The 17,567-nt window shown below is 38.1% G+C and overlaps 1 protein-coding gene across 1 annotated transcript in view; it reads left to right on the top strand.

Moving 5' to 3' along the window:
- The first annotated feature begins 13,220 nt into the window (after window positions 1–13,220).
- Window positions 13,221–17,567, top strand: part of MIA2 (MIA SH3 domain ER export factor 2) — a 114,096-nt gene continuing 109,749 nt past the window's right edge. The window contains exon 1 of the mRNA XM_077769186.1: window positions 13,221–13,275. The gene's annotated coding sequence lies outside the window, so the exon portion shown is untranslated. The remainder of the gene's footprint in view (window positions 13,276–17,567) is intronic.

The following is a 17,567-nucleotide window of genomic DNA, read 5'->3' as shown; positions in this document are numbered from 1 at the left end:
CATTAATATGTTTTGGGATTCGATTACTTAAAAAAACTCTAAATCCTTAAGTAGAATCTTAGCCAGTTTTCCTTCTTGAGGGAATGCCATTAAAGCATTTAGTTTAGAAAACAAATTACATGTTTGGATCGTCAGTTACCAGTAAGTCAGTGGGGAAGATTCTAACCTGATAAAAGTAAGCCTGAGAAATCTGAATATTTAAATTTTTCTTTATGTCTTCTAGCATGATCTTTTCCAGAAAATAATACTGAAATGCCTACAACTGCTTCCTATTGTGATTTGAGTACTCTGTTTTTGTTAGAATCACTACTTGCTGTCACTGTGCATTTGTTTTATTTTCATAACATTTACCATGATATCATATCGTTAACATCATACTTTGGTTTATTATTTGCTTCCCACTTGAATGTAAGCTTTTTAAAAATTATTTTAAAAAATGAGAGCAAGGTTTTTATTTTATTTATTTTTATTTTATTTTTTTAATCTTTTATTTATTTCTAGGAGAGAGAGAGAGAGCATGAGCAGGGGAGGGTCAGAGAGAGAGGGAGTCACAGACTGAAACAGGCTCCAGGCTCTGAGCTGGCAGTCAGCACAGAGCCCGACGCGGGGCTCGAACCCATGAACCGCGAGATCATGACCTAAGCGAAAGTCGGACGCTCAACCGACTAAGCCACCCAGGCACCCCGAGAGCAAGGTTTTTAAATTCTTTTTAACTCATTGCTCTATTTCAGATACTTACAATAGGGCCTTGTGTGTTACAGGCAATGTTATGAGTAAATTATGACAAGTCCTTAACATGGCTTCTGTGATTCAATCTGCCTTTCCAACTTTAGTTGCATCTCTTCCAGTACATTAGGTATGCTTGTTTGAAACCATGAACCAAGATGCAGCCAGGAGCCATTATGGCTGGAGCATAGTGACTTAAGCCACGATGGTTAAGTAGCAAAAGTGTTGATTAGGTTTTGGGTAAAGATAGTTCCCAGCAGATGTGCTGGTGGACTATGTGGTTGTGAGAAGTCAGGATGAGTAAAGATTTTACCTGAACAACTAGAAATGAATTGTCATTAGCTTAGATAAGAGGGACTAGAATGAGCGGGTTTGGGGATAGTGGACATGAGTGGGTTAGGAGTGACCCAAACTATGAACATGAATATCTCCGTTATTCAGGTCTCCTTTAATGTGTTTGCATAAAGGTCTTGGACATTATTTGGTAAATGCATTCCTAGGTAACTGACTCATACATGAATAAACATTGCTCTTTAATTGAGATTAACAGACAAGTATACAGGATACCATTACAACTCCATGAATTGTCAGAATGATAACACCTATGTAATCACCCAGGTGAAGAACTAGAAGCCAGGACCCTAGAATCCCTTCCAGTGATTTCTCCCTTCCTTTCCTGCCCTGAGAGGTAACCACTTTTAATGTAATACAACAAGGAAGCCCTAATCCATGACAGCTTACGTCAGCAAACTAAAACCTGAACCAGAGAAAATTCTTTGAGGTGCCTCAAGGTTAGGAAATTGAAAAACTTACAACCAATCAGAAACAGCCAACTTGGCTTTTGCAGATAAGGCAGTTGCTTCAGCGATAGCCAATCAAATAATTTCCTTGCTTTGCTTTCTGTCGGCTAAGATCCTTTCCCGTAGCCCTTGACAAGAGTTTATGCTGCCCAGATTCAAGTCAATATTTGCTTAAATTCAGAATTTTAAAGTACCTCAGTTTATCTTTTATACAATGCTATCCTGACTTTATGCTAGTCACTTCCTTGATTTCCTTCATAGTTTTCAATGTGATTCATGCATTCTAAACACTGGTTTATTTTTTATTTCCTATTTTTTACTCTACATAAGTGAGATCATAATGTATTTTGTATTTTGACTTCTTTTGCCCACATGTTTCTGTGACTCATTTTTGTATGTCACTGTTCATATCTATCACCATTATATGGATATTGAGATTGTTTTCAATTTTAGGGTCTTATAAGTCTACTATAGAACATTCATGTCTTGGTAAACATATGCATGGATATATGGTATATTTAAGAGTTTAATCAGTAAGTCACAAGTTACATATATTTGTAGATTTTCTAGATGACTAATGTGGTTATGTTTCCCATTTTTAGAAACACTTTTAGATATCCTTTTTGGGGACTGTCTTTCTCTTCTTGATATTAGGAGTTATGTATTCTGGAAAGTAGTATATTGAATATATGCACTGTAACTATCTTCTACTTTGCAGCTTGGCTTTTTTCACTTTTAGTGATATTTTTTAATTAAGATTTCTTGATTAGGGGTACCTGGGTGGCTCAGTTGGTTAAATGTCTGACCCTTGATTTTGGCTCAGGTCATGATTTCTCAGTTTCGTGAGTTTGAGCCCCACGTTGGGCTCTGTGCTGACAACACTGAGCTTGCTTAGGATTCTCTCTCCTCTCTCTCCCACTCATTCTTTCTGTCTCTCTCAAATAAGTAAACTTAAAAAAAATTTTGTAGGGCGCCTGGGAGGTTCAGTCAGTTAAACATCTAATTCTTGATTTTGGCTCAGGTCTTGATCTCATGGTTCATGGGTTCAAGCCCTGCATCAGGCTCTGCACTGTCCACGTGGATTTGGTGGAATTCTCTCTGCCCCTCCCCCAGTCTCTCAAAATAAATAAAGTTAAAAAAAAATTTGTTTATAATGTAGAGTTCAGCTTATCCATATTTTTATGGTTAATTCCTTATGTGTCTTATAAAATTTGTCTCCTCTTGTGGTTAGTGGGTTAGAGCCATGTGTCAGGCTCAGTACTGACAGCTCAGATGGAGCCTGGAGCCTGCTTCAGATTGTGTCTCCCTTTCTCTACCTCCCTCCCCACTCATTCTCTCTCTCAAAAATAAACAAACATTAAAAAAAATTTTTTTTTTAATTTTTCAAGAAGATAGTCTTATTTTCTCTTTGAGAAGCTGTATTATCTTTTCACATGTAACTCAATTTTTTTCCTGGAATTGGTTTTGGTGTATGGTGCGATTTGGGGGTTATTGCTCATTTCTTTTTTCCAGGTGAACGTAAAATTTCCCAATCTCAATTATTGAAAAGTTTGTGCCTTCTATATTACTCTGCAGTATCACCTTTTATATCTAGTATCCATAAATTCATGGTTTCTCTTATATTCATGAGCTCTCTATTCTGTTCCATTGGCTGTTCTATGCTTGAGTTGATACCACTGTCTTAATATCTTAGCCTCATATTAAGTCTTAATACCAGGTAGAGCAGATTCTTCCAACTTGCTTTAATTGACACTACTGGTATTCTCACCTACCTGCTTTTTCATATAAATTTCAAAGCCAGCCTTTGAATATCCACACACACACACACACAATTCTTGGGATTTTGGTTGAATTGCTTTGAATCTGCAGATTAATTTGGTAATTGACCCCATGGAGTCTTCCAATCTATGAACAAGGCATTTTGTTAAGAATGTGGTGGCTTAGTCGGTTAAGCGTCCGACTTTCGCTTAGGTCATGATCTCACGGTTCGTGGGTTCGAGCCCCGCGTCGGGCTCTGTGCTGACTGCCAGCTCAGAGCCTGGAGCCTGTTTCAGAGTCTGTGACTCCCTCTCTCTCTGACCCTCCCCTGCTCATGCTGTCTCTCTCTCTCTCCTAGAAATAAAAAAAAAAAAAAAAAAAAAAATTTAAAAAAAAAAGAATGTGGATAATGGTTATTGCCTGTTTTATGTTTTATATAAACAGATTCTTTTATGTTTGTTCAACATTAGGTTTGTGAGTTTTATTAATTTTGCGGTTTGTAACTATGTTGTTCTGCTGTGCGTTACTCCATTTTGTGCATATTCCACAGTCTTGTGTATCTATTCTGTTGTTGATGGAATTTGTGTGGTTTCCACATAGTTTGAAGTCAGTATGAACAGTGCTACTACCAATGTACTTATCCATATGCTTTGATGAACATATGTAAAGATTTCTCATGGTATATATAAAGCACCTAATTTTTAAGTTCAAATGGAAAGTCCAGTGCCTGTGACTTCTTCCTCTTCTAGTCCAACAATCCACACCATCAATTTTATCATGCATAAAATGCTTATTTCTCTTAGGGAATATTTTTATGGATCTCATTTCTTTTCCTTTGATTCATTTCTCAGATACAGTATTTGAGTTGTTTGGTATTTTTCCCTGTAAAAACTCATCTTCTGCCTTTAATTTGACAACAGTTTCCTTGGGCTCTCATAAATGCTTTTAACATTTTCTTTTTTGTTTTTTAACATTTATATTTGAGAGACAGAGCACAAGCAGGGGAGGGGCAAGGAGAAAAGTAGTCACAGTCTGAAGCAGGCTCCAGGCACTGAGCTGTCAGCACAGGACCTGATGTGGGGCTCCAACCTGCAAACCGTGAGATCATGACCTGAACTGAAGTCGGATGCTTTGCCGACTGAGCCACCAGGCGCTCCCATATTTTATGTTTTTAATTAAATTTTTTCATATGTGTTTTGAGCATGTTAAGGACCATCACTTTATAATGTCTTTTAACAAGGACACTTTTCTCAGCTTGCCTGTTATTTTGTGATAAAAGTTAATTCATCTTAATGCTTCACCAAAGTTTCTCCACAATTAATGTAAGCCCACCTTTATTCTGAGGCAATTTTGAAACTGGCCTTTAGTTAAATTCATATACATTGAAAGTGATGGGTCATGAGATTTATTTTATTTTTTGAAAGAGAGCGTGAGAGTATGAGCAGGGGTGGAGCAGAGGATGGGAGGGAATCTCAAACAGGTTCCATGCCCAGCTCAGAGCCTGACCATGAGATCAAGACCTGAGCTTAAATAAAGAGTTGGACGCTCAACTGACTGAGCCACCCAGGTGCCCTGAGACATTTGAGGCATATTGGAAAATTATACAAATTTACTCTTCTACCAACTATAGATAAGATGGCTTTTTTCCCCCACAGCCTTTCCAATGCTGAGTTTTGTGAATTATATTACTTTTTTTCCATCTAAAATTTTATATTGCTGATTTGTATTTAATTTATAATTTTTTAAGTTCAATTATGGAGCACCTGGGTGGCTCAGTCAGTTAAATGTCCAACTCTTGGTTTTGGTTCAGGTCATGATCTCAAGTTTTTATGAATTCAAGCCCCACATCTGGCTCTGTGCTGGCAGCATGGAGCCTGCTTGGAATTCTCTCATTTCCCTCTTTCTCTGCCCCTCCCCCATTCATGCTGTGTCTTTCTTTCTCAGGATAAATAAGCTTAAAAAAATAAAGTTCACTTATTGATTTTGAGAGAGAGTGTGAGCAGGGTAGGGGTGGGCAGGAAAAGAGGGGAAGAAAGAACCCCAAGTAGGCTCCATGCTGTCAGGGCAGAGCCTGATGGCAGGGCTCTATCTTACAAACCATGAGATCATGACCTGAGCTGAAACCAAGAGCCAGATACTCAACCAACTGAGCCACCCAGGGCCCCTGATTTGTAATCTCAATATAATTATTGAATACCGTTTGTCTTTCTCCCTATATTGAAATGTTATATAGCAAATTACCATATTTTCATCAGTCTATTTATGGACTCTATTTAATTGAGTGCAGTTGTATTAAAGTTGTGTTATGGTAGGTTTTAATATCTAGTGTGCTAAGTTCTCCCCTAATTATGTGTTATTTTTTTTTAACTAGGCAACTGTTTCAAAATTTATTCCCAGGCTTCTTCAGCTTAATTAGCTGCGAAGAATGAATTATGACAAGCAAAAAACTGAAAAGAGCTGCTAGTGGCTAGGGGACTTGGGCTTAAAAATATCAGATCTAGATTTTTATCAGATTCATGAACAAAATTTTAAAAAGCAGTTATAAAGTAGCATCTCTCAGTAACTTCTTTGAGTTCTGTCTTCTTCAGAAGCTAACTTCCATTCACATTGTTGCATTCTTGAAAATTCATGAAAATTATCCACAAGACCTGGAACTTCATCATTATCAGTCTCTGCAGTGGCAAGCGGTGCTTTACCATCCCAGATTGTTTAGGCAGAACTTCTGCCAGTCTCCTTACACTAGTCACACTGTCTGTACCAAGCTGGGTTAAGATGCTGGGTAGCCTTTCTGTCAGCAGGTTTTGTCTCAGCATGGCCTGTAATGGTGAAAGTATTGGCTGCCAGAGACCCCTGTATTTGAGTCGTGATAATGCCTCACTGTTCTTGATTTGTAAACATAGGCACCTCTTTAGTGTGAGAGATATTGTTTACTCCTAATATTCTTTCAGGAGAACTGAAATTTTTTTTTTTATCATCTGCTGATAGCTGTTCTATGAACCACCTTCTTGGTGCAAGCAGTTCCTTTTCCACCCATCCATACTTGTTCCTGCAGTGTGGCGAGTTTCTCCTGGCTCACTATAGTTCCTTCTTGTTGGAGTGGAAGTGGGGTTGTGCAGGGAACTAGGGTTGTCACTCAAGGGGTTGCAGGCAGACCAGCTGGGATTAAGGGCACACAAGTAGGGATGCACTCAATTATACTTTTCCAAATTTCCCAAGATAATATGTATTTTAATGAAAATTTTATTTTTTTATTTTTATTTTCAATGTTTTATTTATTGTTTCTGAGAGAGAGAGAGAGAGAGAGAGACAGCATGAGCAGAGGAGGGTCAGAGAGAAAGGGAGATCAGGAATCTGAAGCAGGCTCCAGGCTCTGAGCTAGCTGTCAGCACAGAGCCTGACGCAGGGCTCAAACCCACAAACTGAGATCATGACCTGAGCCGAAGTCGGACACTTAACCAACTGAGCCACCCAGGCACCCCTTAATGAAAATTTTAGAATCACTTTTCAAGTTTCTGAAAAACTAATTTTGATTTTGACTGTATTGAATTTGTAATTTAGGAATAATCAGCATCTTTAGAATATTGACTAAAACTAGTGTTTCCATTTATTCTATCAGGTATGTTAGTAAAATTTTATAGTTTTCTTCATATAGGTTCTGCACATTTTTAAGTGTAGGCCCAGGGTTTATGTACATGTACCACTTGCTATTTTGAATAGAATTTTTTCCTTACATCATATTTTCAGTTAGTTGTTCATATATAGAAAATTTGGAGATATTTTTCCAGTTTTCAGGAAGCTTCTTTGTTTTCCTCTTGTTTATAGTGGAGACTTCTGTGACTCTATTTCCCTCTATCCGGTGGTTGATTGGATCATAGTTATAGAGACTAAGTAAGGCACTTCACATGAAAGACAAGAAAATTTTTTTCTTTTCTTTCTCTCTTTTTTTTTTTTTTTTTAAGTTTTATATATTTAAGTAATCTCTACACCCAGTGTGGAGCTCAAACTCATGACCCTGAAATCAGAGTCACATGCTTTTTGGACTGAGCCAGCCAGCCACCACAAGAAAATTTCTTTTTGTTATAGGTTGGACCTATAACATGTTTAACCAATTTTAATTTTAAGGATAGGTCTTAATTCATTAATATCTAATTTTCACCCCTATGGCTTTTACCAACACTGCTCTTTCAATCTCCCTCTGGTATCAGGTTTTAACAATTTGGTTCAATTCTGTACCTTTAAAAAAAGCCTTTATTATGAAATTGAGGGATAAAAAGTGTTGAAAAGACTTCTCATACTACATTTTGCTTTATAGTTTTGACTTTGGAACCATGTGAATGGTTCATATAAGAAACTTGAATCAACAACTGAACCTTACACCTTACAGAGCTGGAAAACGAACAGCAAATAAAACCCAAAACCAGCTGAAGACAGAAAATAAAGATCAGAAATCAATGCTATCAAAACCAAAACAACAACAACAACAACAACAACAAAACAAACTCAGAATAGATCAATGAAACCAGGAGCTGGTTCTTTGAAAGAATTAACAAAATTGATAAATCCCTAGCCAGTTTGATCAAAAAGAAAAAGGAAAGGACCCAAATCAATAAAATCAAGAATGAAAGAGGAGAGGGATGCCTGGGTGGCTCGCACGGTTAACTGTACGACTTCAGCTCAGGTCATGATTTCATGGTTCAAGGGTTCAAGCCACACATCGGGCTCTGTGCTGGACAGCTTAGAGCCTGGAGCCTGCTTCAGATTCTGTGTCTCTTCCTCTGCTCCTCCCCACCCACACTCTGTCTCTCTCTCAAAAATAAGTAATAAACAAAAATTTTTTTAAAAGAATGAAAGAGGAGAGAGGTCACAACCAACACAGCAGAAATACAAACAATAATAAGAGAATATTATGAGCAGTGGTACACCAATAAAATGGGCAATCTGAAAGATTTGATTTCAGCCACAGCAACTTCTTACTCAACATGTCTCCAGAGGCAAAGGAAACGAAAGCAAAAATTGGGACCTTATCAAAATAAAAAGCTTCTACACAGCGAAGGAAACAGCAAAACTAAAAGGCAACTGACAGAATGGGAGAAGATATTTGCAAATGACACATCAGATAAAGGGTTAGTATCCAAAATCTATAAAGAACTTATCAAGCTCAATACCCAAAAAACAATCCAGTGAAGAAATGAGCAAAAGACATGAATAGATTCTTCCCCAAAGAAGACATCCAGATGGCCAACCGACACATGAAAAAATGCTCAACATGACTCATCACCAGGGAAATAGAAATCAAAACCACAATGAGATACCAGCTCACACCTGTCAAAATGGCTAACAGTAACAACTCAGGCAACAACAGATGTTGGCGAGGATGCAGAGAAAGAGGATCTTTTCTGCACTGCTAGTGGAATGCAAACTGGTGCAGCCACTCGGGGAAGCAGTATGGACGGTCCTCAAAAAATTAGAAATAAAACTACCTTATGACCCAGCAATTGCACTAGTAGGTGCTTATCCAAGGGATACAGGTATGGTGTTATGAAGGGGCACATGCACCCCAGTGTTTATAGCAGCGCTATCAATAGCCAAAGTATGGAAAGAGCCCAAATGTCCATCGACAGATGAATGGATAAAGAAGATGTGGTATATATATATACAATGGAGTATTGCTTGGCAATCAAAAAGAATGAAATCTTGCCATTTGCAATTACATGGATGAAACTAGAGGGTAAGCAAACTAAGTGAAATTAGAGAAAGACAAATATATGACATCACTCATATGAGGAGTTCAAGATACAAAACAAATGAACATAAGGGAAGGGAAGCAAAAATAATATTAAAAAAAAGGAGGGAGACAAAACATAAGAGACTCTTAAATATGGAGACAAACAGGGTTGCTGGAGGGGTTGTGGGAGGGGGGATGGGCTAAATGGGTAATTGGCATTACAATCTACTCCTGTAATCATTGTTGCACTTTATGCTAACTAATGAGACAGAGCTCTATCCCTTGAACCATGAGATCAGGACCTGAGCCAAAACCAAGAGTCAGATGTTTAACTGACTGAGCCACCCAGGCGTCCCTCTGAAAATTCTGTTTTAAGTGACACTATACCAATGATGGCTTTATAAGTTTTTTACTTACATGTATCAAAGTTTTTGTTTTTTGTTTTTTTTTTATGGGGTTTCTAGAGCAAAGAGACACTAGAATGCTGATTTTTATTTGCATAATAATAAAAATCTGGGTATTAAATAAGCACTCAAGTTCATCCTCTGCTTTTTGGATTATGTGATGGTTAATATGTGTCAACTTGACTGGGTCACAAGTGCCCAGATTTTTGGTTAAACATTCTTTTGTTTTGTTTACTTTTTTATTTATTATTGAGAGAAACAGAGCATGAGCATGGGAGGGGTAGAGAGAGGGGTAGACACAGATTCCAAAGGAGGCTCCAGGCTGTCAGCAAAGAGCCCAATGTGGGTTTGAACCCACAAACTGTGAGATCATGACCTGAGCTGAAGTCGGACACTTAACCAACTGAGCCACGCAGGCACCCCATTAAACATTATTCTTCATGTGTATGTGAAGGTGTCTTTTACTTTTTTAAGTTAATTTTGAGAGAGAGAGAGCACGCACTCACACATGAGCATGGATGGGGCAGAGAGAGAGAGAGTCCCACACAGGCTCCTCGCTCACAACAGAGTCCAACTTGGGGCTCTGTCTCATAACCTGAAACCATGACCTGTGACCTAAGCCAAAATCAAGTCCATTGCTTAGCTGACTGAGCCATCCAGGTGCCCTTGTTAGGGTGTTTTTGGGTGAGATTAACATTTGAATTGGTGGACTGACCTTTACTGCAGATTGTCTCCTTAATGTGAGTGGCCCTCATCCAATCAATTGCTGGTCGGCTCCTCCTGCAATTGCTGGTCGGCTCCTCCTCCCTCTTACTTAAGAGGGAACCTCTCCTGCCTAACTGCTGTGAACTGCACATAAGGTTTTTTTCAGCTGTTGGACTTGAACTGAATGTGGCTCTTGAGTTCTGAGCTTGCTGGTTTTTGGACTGAAACACTACTGGGTCTCCTGAATCTCAGACCTAAAGACTTGGATTGGAACTACGTCATTGGCTCTTTTGGATATCCAGCTTGCTGACTGCAATCTAGGGACTTTTCAGTCAATTCCTCATAATCTCTTTATATATATCCACCCACACTATTGGTTCGATTTCTCAGGAAAACCCTGACTAATGGTGATTAACCACTCTGTTTGATATCCCTTCTCAGCTGGGGAGCTTAAGGGAACACCACCACATCTATCACAAATCTCTATGATTTCAGGTTGTTTTCTTCAGTATTTATCCTGTTTCTACAGGTTTGAATTTTAAGTTGTAATCTTTTAATTGAAAACAAAAATGAAAAATTAGTACACATTAAAAAAATAGTCAAACGAGGGGCACTTAGGTGGCTCAGTCAGTTGAACTTCCGACTTCAGTTCAGGTCATAATCTCATGTTTCGTGGGTTTGAGCCCTCTGTAGGGCTCTCTGCTGACAGCTCAGAGCCTAGAGCCTGCTTCCCATTCCTCTATTTGTCTGCCCTTCCCACACTGGTGCTCTGTCTCTCTCTGTATCTCTCAAATAAATAAGCATTAAAAAAATTTTTTTTAAATAGTCAAATGAGAATGGAGGCCAAGATAGTAAAAAATGCTCCCTTGAGAATGGTAAAGAAAACTTGATTAACCAGACATTTGTAAGAATGTCCCCCCAAAGGTTTATGTCCCAGTTGGGAAACTGGTGTGTAGAAAGCTCTACCTCTAAGTCAGAGGTGATACTGTATGATTCTTGGGCAGACAGGAAGATGAACTTACTCCTTGCCTCTCGCTTGCAGTTAAGTGGAGCCATGTACTTCATTCTGGCCAACAGTATGTAGACAGAAATAATATAAGCTACTTGTAGTTCTGGTCTTTAATAGCACTGGATGTGATTCTCCATCTCTCTTCTTTCATAGTGACCTTGGATTCCTCATATTTCAGATGTTATAGCTATAGGTTAGCTGCAGCAAGGATAGTTCACATCAGACAGTAGTGTGAAAAAAACCCACAAACTTTTATTGTATTAAGTCACTGAGATTTTTGGGTCGTTTGTGACAGCTAGTGAATTACCCTGTGATAAATACACATTGTGGGAACAATGCTGTATTAACTGTGCTTTATGTAATCCTTAGGTATCTATATTCTTTGTTATTAAAGGTATTTATATCCTATAACTCTTGGTGGATTTCCATAATCACATCACCATTCTTCAGTGTCAGATATTTAGTAAACAAAATATACAGCATGCTTACCAGTAGTAGTTTATCAGATTTGTAGGAAAACAATGATTTATCTTGTAATCAAAAGTAAAAAACAAGACAAAACAAAACCCTGGTTCTGGTTCATAAGGTGGCAAACTCCTGTTTCAAAAATCTCATTGTGTGGACAACTGTGGAGTCTTCTACCTCATTTACAGCAAATCAGCATTAGCAATGTGACATTAGTATAAAGTGCACTCTTCACTGTACTGCATTCTCCTCACTTTTATTTGAATGGAGCACTAACACCTTTGGATTTCCTGATATTACAGAAGCATCAACTTTTCCCAGGCATCTGTCTGACCTACAGAAAAATAGGTGAATTAATGAATAATTAAATAAACAAATGTGTTTTATTTATTTCTTTTAAATTCTTTTTCTAAATGTTTAATTTTTTTTTGAGAGAGAAAGAGAAAGGCAGAGAGACAGAAGGGGACAGAGGATCTGAAGAGGGCTCTGCATTGACAGTAGAGAGACCAATGTGGGGCTCAAACTCACAAACCATGAGGTCAAGAACTAAGCAGAAGTTGGAGGCTCAACCAACTGAGCCACCCAGATGCCCCTAAATGTGTTTGTTGTAAGCCATTGTCTTGTAATTTGTTAAAGCCACAAATAGGAAATTAATTAAATAATGGCACTGTGATTATATTAGCTTAAATAAAATATACTCAAATTTCACCCGATTCTTTTTATCTTTAATGTGGCTATTCAAACACTATATATATGGCTCACTGTTTATTTATATAGACAATGCTGATTTAGAACATTACAACTGCATCATTCTGTGTGTTGGAGAATTGCAAAATTAAGTTTTGAGAAGTTTTAGCCTGTCCTCAAGCCCTCCCTTGAGTTACTTTCAAGGTGGGTCTGGGAGGTAACTTCCTATTTAGTCATTAGACCTCTTGAACTCCTCAGCTTTCATAAAACAGTATCAGTCTCATCTCTATTCTGCTGAGTTAAAGCATATGATTCAGCATTGATAGGCAAGATAGAAGAGTCACGTTCCACATGTTGTCAGGGAACATGACCTCATATTCATATTCATATTCATTGTTGTTCAGTACTTACCTATTTGAACAAAATCACAGTTCAGTGCTCATTTAAAGAAGTCATGCTTTTGCTGAAATTACAGAAGCCAAGATAAATGTTACACAGCTTTTTATAGGCCTAGTTCAGGACTAACAATACATTTTTGCACAGACCATACTATAGGTTTGTTTGTTTGTTTGTTTTGTGGTAGAAACCTAGCTAGACACTATCTAGACACAAAGTATTCTTTTTTGTGGGTATACATTTCTTAGCCTTCTTTGGAGTTAGTTTGTAGCCATGTGATTAGTTTCTGTCCAGTGATTGTAGGCAGAGGAGATAATACTCTGTTATCAGCACATAGTCTGCTTTGGATCCTCTGTCTGTCCCTCCCCTGCTCATTCTCTCTCTTTCTCTCTCAAAAATAAACAAACATTTAAAAAAATGAAGCATCAAAAGGAGCTTTAAAAAAATCCATGCATTATCATTCACAGATTCTCTATTCCTTCTATATTAACCTCACAGGCCACACGTTCAAGATGGCAAAATCACAAAATGGGAAGGATCCTGGATCCCTGAGGTATCACCAGGAAGAAGGCCACCAAGTGAAGTTGCATGATTGACTTTGTGAGTAAGAAAGATGCCATTGCTTTTTTAAGTCAAAAAAATTTTTGTGGTTTTTTTGTTGCCACAGCATATATTAGCTTACCTAAATAATACAGTTCTATTTAATAATGACTTTTTTGAGTTTGTTTAATTCTGGAAATCACAGGGGTAAGATTATTTCCAACTACACATAATCTGCAAGTACTTATACCTTATCATCCAGCAGGTAGACAGGTCTTGGAATATAACTAATGTAAAAATATGGAAATACTCCATGTGTCCTCGGGGGGTGGATGTGACAATTCATAAAGTCATATTAGAAGAGCATGATAAATTTTGTTATAATTCTATAAAGTTATAGTTTAGTGATCTACTGGAAACTGGGTACTTATAAATTTTAAACAAAGGTAGCACAGATGGCACTTCTCTTGTTTCTATTCACGATATCAGGTCTTAGTATTTTCCAAAATAAAAGTACCTCTTCAACTACATTTTTATTATTTCAAACCATGTTCCTAGATTTTTTTGGGTAGCCACATTGTTAAAGTATATCTAGATATTTTGGAAGATCAAAGAATAATGGCAAAACTCTTCTGCACTTTTTATTTAATCATTGTTTATTTAATGTTAAGTTAACGTTTGATGTTCTCTTATTTAATGTTTAGTTAATGTTTATTTTTGAGAAAAAGAGAGAGAGAGAAAGGGGGGAAGAGAGACAGCATGATCAAGGGAGGGGCAGATAGAGGAGGGGACAGAAGATCCAAAGCCAGCTCTATTCTGATAGCAGAGAGGCCCATGTGTGGCCCAAACTCACGAACCGTGAGATCATGAACTGAGCAGAAGTTGCATGCTTAACTGATTGACCCGCTTAAGGACCCCTCACATTTTCTTTTGTAATTAATAAGAATATTAATTATATATCAAAACCAACTTTATTACTGAAGCTGATAGAGTTTATATAGCATTTATACTTGTAACAAGCCAATGAGGCTATTCTTTTAAAAAATCCTTTATAGGGGCACCTGGGTGGCCCAGTAGGTTAATGGCTTGACTCTTGGTTTCAGCTTAGGCCATGAACTTGTGATTAGTAAGATCAAGCTCTGCATCAGGCTCTATGCAACAGCATGGAGTCTGCTTGGGATTCTTTCTCTCCCTTTCTCTCTACCCCTCCCCCACTTGCATGTGTACTCTCTCAAAATAAACAAACTTAAAAAATAATAAAAGTCCTTTATAAACACACAGAAACCCTTTTAAAAATATTTTTATCATCCAACTATGGTGGGAAATGACATTAGATTCAGAATCCTAGATTGATGTCAAGACTAGCAGCACTTCACAAAGCCAAAATTGTACTTTTTTGAAGGAGAAGTGAGGTGAGGATAAGAGGAGGAAAAAAGACCATGAAAGAAGACATTTGTAGAGTGATTACTTTCCCAAGAGTTTAGAGGGATATCTCTGTACTTTGCCCTGTCCATCTGAGTCACAGACTCATACACCTCATAGCTATAGTAGTGACAATGTCATAGTCTCCTGTAGTGTTGTTTCTAATAATGCATATGCTTAAAAGTTCAGGAGGACTAATCACAGGAAACTTTTTAAAAAATGTTTTTTATTTATTTCTGAGAGAGAGAGGGAGAGAGAGAGAGGCAGCATGAGCAGGGGAGGGTCAGAGAGAGGGAGACACAGAATCTGAAACAGGCTCCAGGCTCTGAGCTAGCTGTCAGCACAGAGCCTGATGCGGGGCTCAAACCCACGAACCGTGAGATCATGACCTGAGCCTAAGTAGGACGCCTAACCGACTGAGCCACCCAGGTGCCCCTAATCACAAGGAACTTTAATGCTGAAAGATGCAAAATTTCTGCACTGAGGGCTGTGGGACTGAGATGTTTAAGATGGCATAGGTATGAGATCTTGAAAGCATATTAGCAGTAATAACAGAGTCAAGTTTAGTCATAGTATGCAATGATTGTAATGTGAAATTTTGCTTCGCTTATTTGTAGGAAACTTGAAATCCCAACCAAATCTCTCTTGCCTCCAACATGGTTCCTTTTGGCATCAGTTTACATATGTGCTGAGAAATATAAATTCATTTTACTACAAGTTTAAGAAACATGCTATTTGAAAAGTTTTGGCAGTTATTTCCCAGGATCTCATAATATGTTCCAAATCAAAAACTAATTCCTCATTTATTCTCATTGTTTATGAGGTTAACTAAGAGTTGGTATCAGATGTTCCTTCAGTTAGACTACTGCTTAGTCCAGAGGGGTAACTTGTGGAAAAAAAAAGATTGAGAATAGTAAAGTTAATACAATAGCGGAGACCTTTTTTGGAGTTTCCTTGAGTGGTAAGATCTGCAGTGTTGAAATGAGCAAGGACATGAGTAACATGCTTTAAAAATTTGAAACTAGAAAGGGAATTTGTCATTATTACACCAACCATAATAATAACAATATTCAGATAATTCCAGAAACTTCCAAAATAATGTGGCTTGTGAAGATAAATTCCCAAAATCTCTTTCATCATATTATGGGAGATAAGGAAATATAATACCATATAACCCAGGATAAAAATCTTAAGTTGTCAGTTCCTCAGACTCACTGGCTGGGATGACATCATACCACGTTTTCTAGAATCTCAACTAACAAACTTACCCTACAAAAACTTTAATTTTTTTTAATGTTTATTTGTTTTTTGAGAGAGAGACAGAGGCAGAGCACGAGTCAGGGAGGGACAGAAAGAGAGGGAGACACAGAATTTGAAGTAGGCTCCAGGCTTGGAGCTGTCACCACAGAGCCCGATATGGGAGGCTCAAACTCACTGAATGCAAGATCATGACCTAAGCCAAAGTTGGATGTTTAACCCACTGAGCCACCCAGGCACCCTCCCCCCTCACAAAAAGTTTTTAAGTTAGTAAATGGTCTGGATCTTATTGCTTTGATGTCAAGTAAATAATTTTTGGTACCAAAACCATATACTTAAGATGGTTTTTGTGTGAAGTCTTTGTAATGAAAAGTGTAGACTCATGTACATCATAAATGATAAATAGTGTTTTAAAATATTATGTCTTGGGGAAATGTAAAATAAACTCCTAACGTGATAGTAATACAAAATGCTTGAGGCCTTTGTTATATGATTGCCTTCCATAAAGCTATGGTGAGCTCAAGTCATAGTTACTCCTGAGGCTAAAAGGCTGGGTATATTTAGCAGTATAATTAGAGTGGATTTAGTGGATTAATTCTGGTTGGTGGACAAAGCCTTGGAATATACCTTCTCAAATGACTTGTTACTGCCTTTGTCATTAACAGTACATTGTTAATAGAGTTTGCTGAATATGTACCAATGCTGCTTCCTGAAGTTAGTCAGATTGTATACTTTTGTTGCTTTTTATTTTTTTTTAATCTTTAACATTTATTCATTTTTGAGAGACAAAGAGAGAGACAGAGTGTTAGCAGGGGAGGGACAGAGAGAGAGGGAGACAGAATCCAATGCAAGCTTCAGGCTCTGAGCTGTCAACACAGAGACCAATGTGGGGCTTGACTCATGGACTGTTAGATCATGACCTGAGCCAAAGTGGTACACCCAATCGACTGAGCCACCCAGGTGCCCCTACTTTTGTTGTTTTTTAAACTAAACAGTAGGCTTGTGTGTGGTGAATCATTGAGTGTTATCCTGTAGATACAGGCTTAGGAGAAGCCAGCTGGATCCATTCTATCTCTAATCCCTTCTACTCTGTGAGTCAGCCTTTGGAGGAGAGACCAGTATTCATAGCCCAGAGCCAGGCTACACCCATCTCACCTCATTCGGCCCTCATTTAAGGCTGCAGAGACTGAGGTTTCTGCTTTTTTCCATTTCTAACCTTCCAGTTACTTCTCTCTTCCTTCCTCACTGCCACCTTCTGCCACCACTTCATTAGTCGCTTATTTGGAGGACAGTATTGCCTTGTAGTGTATTGGAATCAGAATGGGTCATGGAAGGGGCGCCTGGGTGGCTTAGTCGGTTAAGCGTCCGACTTTCGCTTAGGTCATGATCTCACGGTTCGTGGGTTCGAGCCCCGCGTCGGGCTCTGTGCTGACTGCCAGCTCAGAGCCTGGAGCCTATTTCAGAGTCTGTGTCTCCCTCTCTCTCTGACCCTCCCCTGCTCATGCTGTCTCTTTCTTTCTCCTAGGGAAAAAAAAAAAATGAATGAGTCATGGAAATTATTTATATAAGGAACATTTTAAAAACTAGTTATTATATTTCCAAATGTATTTTAAATTTGAGAGTCTTATAATTGATTTTTATTTTGCATTTCTTTTTACACATTCTGTGTTATA

Source organism: Crocuta crocuta, unplaced genomic scaffold, assembly GCF_008692635.1.
Source record: "Crocuta crocuta isolate KB4526 unplaced genomic scaffold, BGI_CrCroc_1.0 scaffold65, whole genome shotgun sequence".
Classification (NCBI taxonomy): Eukaryota; Metazoa; Chordata; class Mammalia; order Carnivora; family Hyaenidae; genus Crocuta; species Crocuta crocuta.
The sequence above is the reverse complement of the archived record's forward strand: the minus strand, read 5'-3'. Positions and strand labels throughout refer to the sequence as shown.